Source organism: Erinaceus europaeus, unplaced genomic scaffold (assembly GCF_950295315.1).
Source record: "Erinaceus europaeus unplaced genomic scaffold, mEriEur2.1 scaffold_1278, whole genome shotgun sequence".
Classification (NCBI taxonomy): Eukaryota; Metazoa; Chordata; class Mammalia; order Eulipotyphla; family Erinaceidae; genus Erinaceus; species Erinaceus europaeus.
In genome coordinates this window covers 3,648-15,629 of record NW_026647243.1, presented here as the reverse complement: position 1 = coordinate 15,629, position 11,982 = coordinate 3,648, and the positions used below count along the sequence as shown (strand labels likewise).

General features: G+C 45.1%; 1 long non-coding RNA gene across 1 annotated transcript; it reads left to right on the top strand.

Moving 5' to 3' along the window:
- Window positions 1–810: 810 nt before the first annotated feature.
- On the top strand, window positions 811–7,530 carry LOC132536254 (uncharacterized). The gene is made up of 3 exons (XR_009547908.1): window positions 811–965; window positions 6,056–6,238; window positions 7,342–7,530. It is a non-coding gene; the product is annotated as an uncharacterized LOC132536254 (long non-coding RNA).
- The last annotated feature ends 4,452 nt before the right edge of the window (window positions 7,531–11,982 follow it).

The window sequence follows — 11,982 nt, the reverse complement described above, 5'->3', positions numbered from 1 at the left end:
AGAAGACACACAGTAAATCACTCAATAAACATGTAAATCATAGAACACCTAGGAAATGTTTTGTAACACTGTTGATTCCTTATTCTACCAGCATCTTTGTGTTGGTATCACGTCTGTGTGAGTCATTGTTGTTTGATGGTAAGTGAAGAAATCGTATTTGCATGAAATGAAGTCAGAGGAGAAGCTGGTATTGGTTCATGTCATCATCTGTTAAGGAAAGGACGGGGCGGGGCAGGAGCTGGCCTTGCAGGCAGCTAAACCAGGGTCTAGAGTATGTTTAGAGCTCTCACCTCCAGGTCATGAATCTCTGGGCCTCTCTGTCCAATGGTCTCATTCTCTCCCATGAATCTTTTCTCAAGGAAATGCTGGACCAACATCCATAGCAACATGGTAGAGAGAAAAATTACCCCCCCCCCCCTCAAAGATCTATGATTGGCCAAGTTTGGGTCAAGGACCTGCCCAAACAGCATCTGAGGAAGTCAAGTTAGCTGAGAGAATAAACACACATGTCCTAGAAATGGCAGGAACTGAGGCTGGATAGCTCCTCCACTTAGCTTTGAGTCCACTTAGGGGGCAACAGAAGACAGAATGTCATTGTTTGTTTTGTTTCCCTCCAGAGTTATGGCTGGGACTCAGTGTTGGCACTATGAAACCATGGCTCCTGGTGGCCATTCTCCCCCGCCATTTTTTCCTTTCTACTTTCTATTTTACTTTTATTTGGCAGGACAGAGTGAAATTGAGAGGGAAGGAGAAAGACAGGGTGAGAAGAGAGACACTTGTAGACCTGCTTCACTGCTTGTGAAGCAGCTTCCTTGTAGGTGGGGAGCCGGGGCTTGAACCTGGGTCCTTGCATGTGAACTTAACCGAGTGCATGAACATTTGGCTCTTCTTTCGTTTTGTTTGTGCATCAAATTCGGACAAGAAGCAAACAGGGTCTTGGACATTCAGTCGAAATACTTGAAACAGTGAGTATGGGTCCATCCCCCCACCTCCAACCCCAGTGAAGTGATCCAGTTTTTGGGGTGATGTCTTCATGTTTGATAAGTACCAGGGACTTTAATTGGAAATTACTTTGGGCCTCTTGCCAGACATTACAAATTGAAAATATGAAAGCCCTTCTCCTGGGTCAGGACTGTAACAAGCCCCATGTCAAATGTCATTACCCCACGTGCATTCGTGGCTGTGCAGGTGGCAAGCCAAGTGCTGATTGCATAGTTTAGCCCCAGAATAATTTCCTGAATGGCAATTTGTTCCTTTATTTGATGAAACCGAGGTTTTCAACAGCAGTAAAAATGCAGCCTTTCCAGAGTGTATTTCTGTGGGTTATGAAGATTGATTATGGTGCTTAGTGAGAGATTCATTATTTGGTTATTTAGACCATGATTTATTAAAAAAAAAAAAAAAAAAAAAAAGCTAGAAGCTAATGATTTCCAGTTAGCGCCAACAGTGTTCCTGAGCTCAGCTCGGGTTGCCTGAGGGTAGGGGAATAAAGAATGGGGTCTGCTTTTAGTTGAGTCATTGGCATTTTCTTGGGCCTTCAAGGGCCTCCAGTGTCTCTGGAACTCAGGACTGTGTCTCTCACTGTCCCAAGCTCGAGGAGGTCTCGAGTTTGGTTTGTGACCCTAGAATAAAGAATTGGGGGAGGGGGTGGTCAAAGGCATGGGTGGAGGAGGGCTTGTCAAAGTGAAACCATGACAGAACACAACACCTAGAAAAGAAGTCCGAAAGCTGTGGGGAGAAAGGCAGAGAAAGAGCCATGTAGGTAAAGAATGAATGAGAGAAGAAGGAGGAAGCGAAGAAAGAGCCATGTAGGTAAAGAATGAATGAGAGAAGCGAAGAAGGAGGAGGAGGAGGAGAAGGGAAAGAGACAGAGAACCATCTACAAGAGCTCAGAGCCAGGTGAAGAAGATGTGGAGGACAGGGCTGAAAGCACGGTTCAGGCCCTGGTGGCAGTGCTCTCAGCTGCATGCACATGCAACCATGAGGAAGGACCTGGGTTCAAGTCCCCGCCCTTCACTTGCAGGGGTGGCTCTTCATGAAGCAGTTTGCATCTGTCTCTTTCTTTCTTTCTCCCTTTCTATCTCCACCATCCCCTCTCAAGTTCTCTCTGTCCTATCAAATAAAAAAGAAAAGGGAAAATGGTCGCTGGGAGTGCTAGAATTGAGCTCCAGCCATAACCCTGGTGGCAACATAAAAATAGAAGAAAGAAGAAGAGGAGGGTAGAGGATGAGGAGGAAGAGGGGGAGGAGGGAGGGGAGGGGGAGGAGAAGAAAAAGAAGGAGGAAGAGGAGGATGGGAAGAAGAAGAATAGGAGAGAGCAAAGCTCTGGGCATGAGGTCCCCTCCTCACAGTCACGTCTCCAGACCTTGCATACCTGTGCTCAGTGCCACCAACACTCCCACCACAGCTTCCCACGGCCCTGAGGCTTCCTGTGCAGACCCCACCCAGCTCTGTTCGCCACTGAGATCTTAACAGAACTTTCCAGGGGCTGCATTCCTAAGTGCTCCTCATGAAAACAAACAAACAAACAAACAAATCTGTTTCCAGTTTTAAGCATCAAAAAACAAAACAAAACGAGGTGTGGTCTCTGGGAGGGATATTGTTCAGGTCTGGCAGAGAGACAGAACTGAGCAAAGACGCAGGAGGAGGGGGCACTCTGGGCTCCCCATTTCTTCTCAGAACCTTCAAGTATTCCCTGTCGGCCTTTGTCACAGCTCACACTCCTGCCTTCTTGGGGAAGGAGCCCACAGTGGTGACAGGAGGTTCCTCGTCTTGAGATGAGAACCAGCCCTAGAGAAACCACCCCAATTCCCTGAACTGAGGGATGAGACCCCAGCCAGTCATTATTATGCTCCGAGTGGCTGAGGCCTGGCGCCCTGACCCCCTTCTAGCCCCGTGAGACTCTCAAAACAGGCTTCCTTTCTCTGCTTTTTGTGTACATGGTATATTTTTATCTTCTTCCTTCCTTCCTCTCTCCTTATTTCTCTGTTCCTTTTCCTTCCTTCCTTCCTTCCTTCCTTCCTTCCTTCCTTCCTTCCTTCCTTCCTCCCTCCCTCCCTCCCTCCCTCCCTCCCTCCCTCCCTTTCTTTCTTTCTTTCTTTCTTTCTTTCTTTCTTTCTTTCTTTTTTCTTTATTTGCTTCTAGGGTTATCACTGGGGCTCATTGCCTGTACTATAAATCCACTGCTCCTGGAGGCTATTTTTCCCATTTTGTTGCCCTTGTTGTTGCGCTTTTTTGTTGTAGTTGTTATTGTTATTGTGGTCATAGCTGTTGTTGTTATTGTTGGATAGGACAGAGAGAAATTGAGAGATTTCTGCACTGTAGGTGGGGAGCTGGGGGCTTGAACTGGGATCCTTAAGCAGGCCCTTGTGCTTTGCGCTGTATGTGCTTAACCTGCTGTGCTACCACCCAGCCCCCATTTCTTTCTTTTATCCTTCTTTGTTTTGTCCTCCTTCTCCTCTTTCTCTTCCTCCTTCACAGAGGGGAAGAGAAAGAGAGAGAGAGAGAGAGAGATATGAAAGAAACCACAGCACTGAAGCTTCCTTCAATGTGATGGGGGTTGGGCTTGAATCTGGGGTGAGCACATGACAGTGAAGTTCACTATCTAAATGAGCTATTTCACTGGTCCCCAACTTCTTTATAAAAGATTAATTTTTCTGAGGAGAGACACAAAAACACTACTGTGCAGAAGGGAAGGCCCTGGGCCCTGGGTATGCAAGTCTTGTCTCTTTGTCTCTTACATATACTTATTAATTTTTCTTTTCTTTTGTGGAAGTGTGTGTGTGTGTGCACAGCTTCACCACTCTGGGCTGCTTTTCCATTCTGATAGACAGAGAGGAGAGACACCACAGCACCACAGCTGCCCCCAATACCATAGTACTTCCCATGCGGCATTGGGGCTAGAACCTGGGCTACATGGCTGCAAAGGTAGGTGTGTTACCAAGTGAACTACCTCTCTGGCTATATTTTTGCCCTTTATTGGGGGATTAATGGTTTACAGTTTATGGTAAAATACAGTAGTTTGTACATGTGTAACATTTCTCAGTTTTGTTTTAAACCAGAGCACTGCTCAGCTCTGGCTTACGATGGTGTGGAAGATTGAACCTTCGACTTTGGAGTCTCAGGCCTGAGAGTCACTTTGCATAATCATTATGCTATCTATCCCAGCCCACATTTCTCAGTTTTCCACCTAACAACCTACCCATCCCCCAGGTCCTCCTCTGCCATCATGTTTCAGGACCTGAAGCCTCCCCCCCCCCCAACCCAGAGACTTTCACTTTGGTGCTCTGGCCACATTCTTTGTCTTTCATTGTATTTCATTTGTTAATCAATTATTTTTTTGTCATCACCAGTTGATTTTTTTTTTTCAGGCAGAGAGGGGGAAATAGAAAGAGAGAGAGGGAGAGATGCCGCAGCAATGAAGCTTCCCCCCTGAGCCCAGGTCATGCACATGGCAAAATAGGTACCTTCTCAGTTGGACTATCTGACCAGCTCCATGATTATTTGTGTTTATTTTTTATTTAAGAAAGGAGACACTGACAAAATCGTAGGATAGGAAGGGTACAGTTCCACATAATTCCCACCTGATCTCCATATCCCATCCCCTCCCCTGATAGCTTTCCCATTCTCTATCCCTCTGGGAGTATGGACCCAGGGTCATTGTGGGTTGCAGAAGGTGGAAGGCCTGGCTTCTGTAATTGCTTCCCCGCTGAACAGCGTTGACTGGTCGATCCATACTCCCAGTCTGCCTCTCTCTTTCCCTAGTAGGGTGGGTCTCTGGGGAAGCGAAGCTCCAGGACACATTGGTGGGGCCTTCAGTCCAGGGAAGCCTGGTCGACATCATGCTGGCATCTGGAACCTGGTGGCTAAAAAGAGAATTAACATACAAAGCGAAACAAGTTGTTGAACAATTATGGACCATAAGGCTGGAACAGTGCAGATGAGGTGTTGGGGGATACTCACTGCAGATTCTCGTGTACTTCTGATTATTAGTGTTTTAAAGGTGGCAATTATGTTCTCTCTTCTACAGAGGAGGAAACAGCCTCCAGGGAGGTGAACCCAACTTTCTTCACATTGGGTTCTGCTCTGGCTGGTCCACTGGTCACATGAAACCAGTCTCTTACCCAAGTCAGCACACTTGTGGCCAAGTGCCCTCATCTCAGTCTGATGTGACAACCACTTCCCAAGGCCATTGGCATCCACCCCTCAGACTTACTGGATGTCTCAGCATTCTGGTCTGAGGAAGGAGAAAGGTCCTGGCTAGGAGGAGCTTGGGGGGGGGGGGTACCTCATGAGAGGGATTTTTAGAGCTGGGGAACACATCACTGGTCACTGTGTTGCAGAAAAACCAGTGTTGGGTTGGGCCTTTAGCCTGGTGCTTCTGACTGTGCCCCAGGTCTAGCGGAGTCTGGGTACCATTTGAACAGGGCTGCTTTTCTTATCTGGTGTGAGGGTAGCAAAGAACTTCATCACTGGTAGTAGGGAGGCGGGGAAACAGCATGTATGATGGCATCCTGCCAAGGCTGACTCCCCCATCTGAACCTTCTGGACTCCAGGCTGGGGAAAACACAGCCACCACACGGCGGGGGAGGGGGGCACGGGACACAGAACATCCTCTGCTGTTCCTTTGAGAGGATCCTAGCCCATTTCCACAAAATTATGCTCTGGATTCTTTCAGCGTTCTTACAATTTCCTTCTTATTTTGGTCTCCAGGGAAGATCCCAAGCTGTCAACATCCAGGACTCCCATTTAGAAAGATGCACATACAAAGTCCACTCAAGCTGTTCTCTCTTTATTTACGATTAACAATAGTAAAAACAAAAAACACTCATTTTTCAAAAGCACCGCACTGCCATAACACATTTTCTAATTGTTCCTCTCCCTGACGCTAAGATTAAATGAACGAATTTCTTCTCAGGACCACAGGGAGTGGGCAGATTGTTTTTCCTCACTTTCTGCCTATCACAGTTATCGTGGGGGGGAAAAGAAAATTTGAAGAGGGGTTCTTTGGCTCCTGAGGAATGTGAAGTAGATTTTTTTTATTGTGCGTTTGCAGTGACACTACTTGGCACTGAATGTCGTTGACGAGAAGCTGGGAAGGAGTGACTTCTCTGCAAGTCACAGCCCCACTAGCCTCCCCCCCCCCCACCATTGACTTGTCAGTCAGGACCTCAAGTTTTGAAACAGTCAGGAAAAAAAGAACAATCAAGGATCTGCTGACCTCAGGATGCAAACACTGGTGATTCTGCACTTGGCGGCCATGGGGAGGTTCTCTACACACAGAAAATCGAGTTGCCAGTTTGTGGGGGGACGGCAGGGGTGACATGATGGGAGGAGGGTGGACACTACAACACAACCTGAATCACAACTTCATGGTCACACAGCACTTTCCAGCATCTATTTTATTAATTAATTTCTTAATTTTAAAAATTTGATAGGACAGAAATTAAGAAGGAAGGAGGAGGTGAGAGAGAGAGAGAGAGAGAGACACTTACAACACAACTTCGCCTCTTGTGAAGCTTTGCCCTGTAGGTGGGTACCAGGGGATTTAATATGGATCCTTGTACATGATGCCATGTGCACTCAACCAGGTACACCACTGTCCTGCCTTTTTTTTTTTTTAGTGTATTTTATTTATTTATTTATTTATTTATTTATTTATTTATTTATTGAGCAAGATGGAGATAGGGATAGAAAGGCAGACCAGAGCACTGCTCAGCTGTAGCTTATGGTGGTACCAGGGGCTGAACCTGAGTCCTCAAACCCTCAGGTCTGAAAGTCTTTTGCAGAACCGTCACGCCGTCCTAACCGGCTCCCAGGATGTCTTCCATGCCTTGCTCAACCTCACCACGGCCCCCTAGCCAAAGCATTCAAAACACTGCCTCATTGATGAAGAGATAGAGAGGTTTTGTGGCTTATGCGAGCTCACCATTGACATATTTTGTTTGTTTTAAACAGACAGTGTGCCACGGATTGTGCTGGGCTGTCATTCTAAAAAAGGACCCAACACAACTTTTGGTCTCATCATCCAAAGCTCCTGCCCAGAGGTCGCTGTTTTTCTCTTCCTTAAGTGGAAATGCTGAGGGCAGACACTCGGAAATAATTGCTCTTTTGCAATATTAGAAATATTTCAATAGTGACAGCTTGGAAATGCTTTAACTTTTAAAGACTTAAACCAAACAATAAATAAACTCTTGTGATGAATGTTTCCAGAAGGGACACTTAACATTATCCTTACAGCTGTTCATGATCTAATATCAAAATGAAAAACATGCACAAGCAAAACAGAAAGCCCATGCTGACTCCAAGTTGTTTTTTTTTTTTTTTTTTTTTTGAAAACAGTTCTAATGTGAAGACATCCTTGGTGAGACTTACCCAACAATATTTCATCCGATCATCATTTAGCCAAACCACAACAATACTCCTGAGACCTCTTCAGTTTCACTGACAGCATCTGTCATTCCAGCGACTGCAAATGGGGTTCTCTTGCAACGGTGCTGGTGAGATGCTCTGTTGCCTGAGAGGAAAATGGATTCCCCCTTTGTCAGTTTTAATTAGTTAATTATCTCATTACTTAATTATATTTGATAGAGACAGAGAGGCAGAGAGAGAAAGAGATCGCAGGACCAAGGTTTCCCTTCAGTGTGGTGGAGGCTGGGCTCAGACCCAGGTTGCAGACTGGGCAAAACAGTCTACTATTGAAGAGAGCTACTTTGCTGGGTCATCTTTTGCAAAATTGTAATGCTTTATTTTTGAGGCTGGACTCAGTAGGAGCTGAGGAAAGAAGAGAAGCTTGTAGTTATTGTTGTGGTCATTTTGTTTACTTGTAGTGCTGGATGATTGAAGAAAAATGGAATAAACACATAGGATCTGGAAAAATCACACGTTTCTGATTGCTCTACCTGAACTTCTAAACAAAAGGAATTCCACTTTGTATCAAAGGTAGTTCTAAAGGACAGAAGGTCAAACTGTAACTTAAAAGAAATCTATAATCTACACTCTTTTAAAAAAAATTATTTATTTATTTTCCCTTTCATAGCCCTTGTTGTTTTTATTGTTGTTGTAGTTATTATTGTTGTCGTCATTGTTAGATAGGACAGAGAGAAATGGAGAGAGGAGGGGAAGACAGAGAGGGGGAGCGAAGGATAGACACCTGCAGACCTGCTTCACCTCTTGTGAAGCTACCCCCCCTTGCAGGTGGAGAGCCGGGGGCTTGAACTGGGACGCTTACTCTGGTCCTTGCACTTTGCAACACTTGCACTTAACCCGCCGCACTACTGCCCAACTCCCTATAATCTACACTCTTAACTATATCTTACTGTCAGTCGTTTATTGGCAGAATTCCATGACAACTTATAATTTAAAAAAATATATTTATTTATTCCCTTTTGTTGCCCTTGTTTTATTGTTGTAGTTATTGTTGATGTTGTTGGATAGAACAGAGAGAAATGGAGAGAGGAGGGGAAGACAGAGAAGGGGAGAGAAAGATAGACACCTGCAGACCTGCTTCACCGCCTGTGAAGCGACTTCCCTGCAGGTGGGGAGCTGGGGGCTCGAACCGGGATCCTTACGCCGGTCCTTGCGCTTTGTGCCACCGGTGCTTAACCGCGCTATCGCCTGATTCCTTACAACTTATAATTTTATGAGCGTCATAATAATGACCATTTGTGGCAGGCTCCCTGTGTGCCAGACTCAGTGCCAGGTGGCCTTATGTGACTTAGTATTTCTTGACAACTCTGGAGACAGGGGTGAGGGGGCAGGTGTGGTCTTTCTGCTTAGACACCAGTACTGAGGCTAAGATTTGTTGCTGGGTGCCCAGTTCCTGCTGGGGCCACTAGACTCCATGCTTATTTGTCTACTTGGGAGCTCGCATGCCCCCTCCAGGAGCTTGATGGAACTGGCGCTGGGACTGCTGGCCCTCTGAAGCATTTTAGGTGAAGACTAAGAATTTATTTATTTATTTATTTATTTATAACCAGAGCACTGTTCAGTTCTGGCATATGGTGATGCAGGGGATTGAACCTGGGACTTTAGAGCCATAGGCATGGTCGTCTCTTTGCTATGTAGTCTTGGAAACCAATGTTACCTCAATAACTACATAAAAGGAAAAAGGAAAAAAAAATTCCATTTGTTACCCACTTTGCAGGATCTTCTGAAATGGGTCCATGTGTGCGTGTGGTGATTGATGATGGTGGTGGTGATCTGTGATTCTAAAAACCTGGCAATTAAGTCTCATCTTTCCAGGTTCATCAAAATGGCCTGCCTTTGGATGAGCACATCCTTCCTGTGGTGTCAACTCAGTGCCTTGCTTTGATGCTTGATACTCTGGAAATGATCAGGCAGTGCTGAGGAAGGGCAGTGGGGGAGCTGATTGTGACAAGTGTCTGTCATGATTGTCCTCCCCTGGAACTCAGGCTGGTGAGGGGAAGAAAGACCTAGGAGAGAAGGAAAGTAAGGAGAGGGGTGCCGACTCCAGGCAGCAGGGAGCCCTGGCGGGTGTTCTCCATATCCAGGAAAGATGGCTCATTCCAGGAGGGAGTGGAAGGGACTGAGTTGGGGTGGTACCCTCCGAGCTGCCAAGTTTCTGTATACAGAAGAGAAGGCGTTCCCACATTCTTTTAGTCCACGCTGACCTCCCAGGTGAGGCCTCTGGGATTGGACAGGGATCAGAAATGAGAGCGATTGTAGGGAAAAATAAATAAATAAAAATCAGTGAAATATGGCACCCAGGAGTGGTGGGGCTCTTCAGGCTGTGATTTATTCTGTTTCTGCTTCCAGAATTTACCCTTCAACTTTTCATTGCTGGGAAACTTCCACTTGAAGAAGGCAGTCTCTAGATTCTGGAGCTGTCTGATGGTCTTTGTTTCATGCCTCAGCTTAACCTGTACTGAGGAGAACTGTACTGAGGAATGTTCCTGCAGGGCCAGCACAGACTCACATACATATCACCCCGGGAGTTGACTGACTCTAGGAAACTGGTGACCAAGCAGGAGTGGATGGGGGAGAGTAACTAGAGTCAGTCCTCTAAAGATAAGAGTTGAAGGGTAGTTGAGCACAGGACTTGCAGGCTTGCAGGTCCCAGGTTTGATCCCCAGCACCCTCATATGCCAGAGCTTAAGCAGTGATCTGTTGTTTCTAGCTCTTAAAAATAAATAAATGGGTGGTCTGGGAGGTGGCACAGTGGATAAAATGTTGGACTTAAAAGGATGAGGTCCCAAGTTCAATCCCTGGCAGCACATGTGCCAGAGTGATATCTCGTTCTTTCTCTCTTCCTATCTCTCTCATAAATAGATAAAAATAAATAAATAAATAAATAAATAAATGACACGGAGATAGATGACATAATGGTAATGCAAAGAAACTTTTATGCCTGAGGCTCTGAATTCAATCCCCTGCATCACCGTTAGCCAGAGCTGATTAGTGCTGCGGTAAAAACAAACAAATAAATAAATAAACAAACAAATAACTCTAAAATAGATAAAGGTTGTAAGACCGGGGTAGGTAACATGATTAAGAATGAGCAGAGTAGATGAGTAAACTAGCTCAGCTGGACAGTACGCCCTGCTTTGCCACGTGTGTAACCCAAGTTCAAGCCTGGTCCCCACTGTGCTGAAGGAAGCTTCAGTGTCGTGGCCTCTCTTTCTTCTTGAAAAAGTTAGTCTGCCTACAATTCCTCTCCTGGGGAATATATCCTAAGGAATCAAACACACCCATCCAAAAAGATTTGTGTATACCTATATTCATAGCAGCACAATGTGTAATAACCAAAACCTGGAAGCAACCCAGGTTTCTAACAACAGATGAGTGGCCGAGCAAGTTGTGGTCTACATACAGAATGGAATATTACACAGCTATTAAAAATGGTGAATTCACCTTCTTCACCTCATCTTGGATGGAGCTGGAAGAAATCCTTTGAAGTGAGATAAGCCAGCAAGAGAAGGATGAATATGGGATGATCCCACTCACGGACAGAAGTGGACAAATAAGAACAGAAGGGGAGACACAAAGCAGAACTTGGACTGGGTCTGGTGTATTCTACCACAGTAAAGGACTCTGGGGGGTGAGGGGTTCAGGTCTCGGTGCATGATGGCGGAAGAGGACCTAGGTGGGGAGTGAGAATGTCTTGCAGAAAGCTGAGAAATCTCACACATGTCCTAACAACTCTATTTACTGTTTATTGTGAACCACTCATCCTCCCAATAAAAAAAAAAATTTTTAAAAAAAGGAAATAAAAAGTCAGTTTAGAATGGCGACGCTCTGGAAATTACAAAGAAGTGGTGGTGGGGGTGGGGGTGGGGCAATGAGAGCAGGGAGGTTCTAGACTAACCACAGGAATTCCTCAGGTCATTCAGCTCCAAGCAAACATGAGTTTTATATGATTTCTGTAGGCCCTGCGGCCCACTTCCCCACACATATAAAAGGATGTAGATGCTCAGACCCTGAACACAACGAGAACAAAACAAACCACCACGTGGAGTTTCAGCACCCAGCTCTTCCGGTGTCACTCTGAGAGTGTGACAAAGGAGACAGAGCCCTGGAGAAGTGACGCTGAGTTTTCTCTGTATTCATTTACACAACTATGCCGGAAAATGGGACTGTCTGGTCTCTCAGTCTTTTGAACCTCATATAAAACACTTTTAACCTCCTATAAAGCCATTTTACCACACCAACAACATTATACAATTTTTGTCTACGACAAAGAAAACACTGAAATATAAACTTAAGAAAATTCTCAAACATATAAAAAGAAAACAAGTAAAATCCATCTCTAACACTGCCAGATGAAACTAGTATGAATTGCTTCCATATTTATACTTTCCGTATGCAAATAAATAAATAAATGAAAGTACGGAAATATATAAAACTGAAAATAATTTTCTCCTGCTTTATTATATGGTTTTGAAATTCTGTTTCCACTTAAGTAAATGAGGAAAAAAAAAAACAACCTCTTTTTCACAAATGAAAATTGACTACACATTTTTT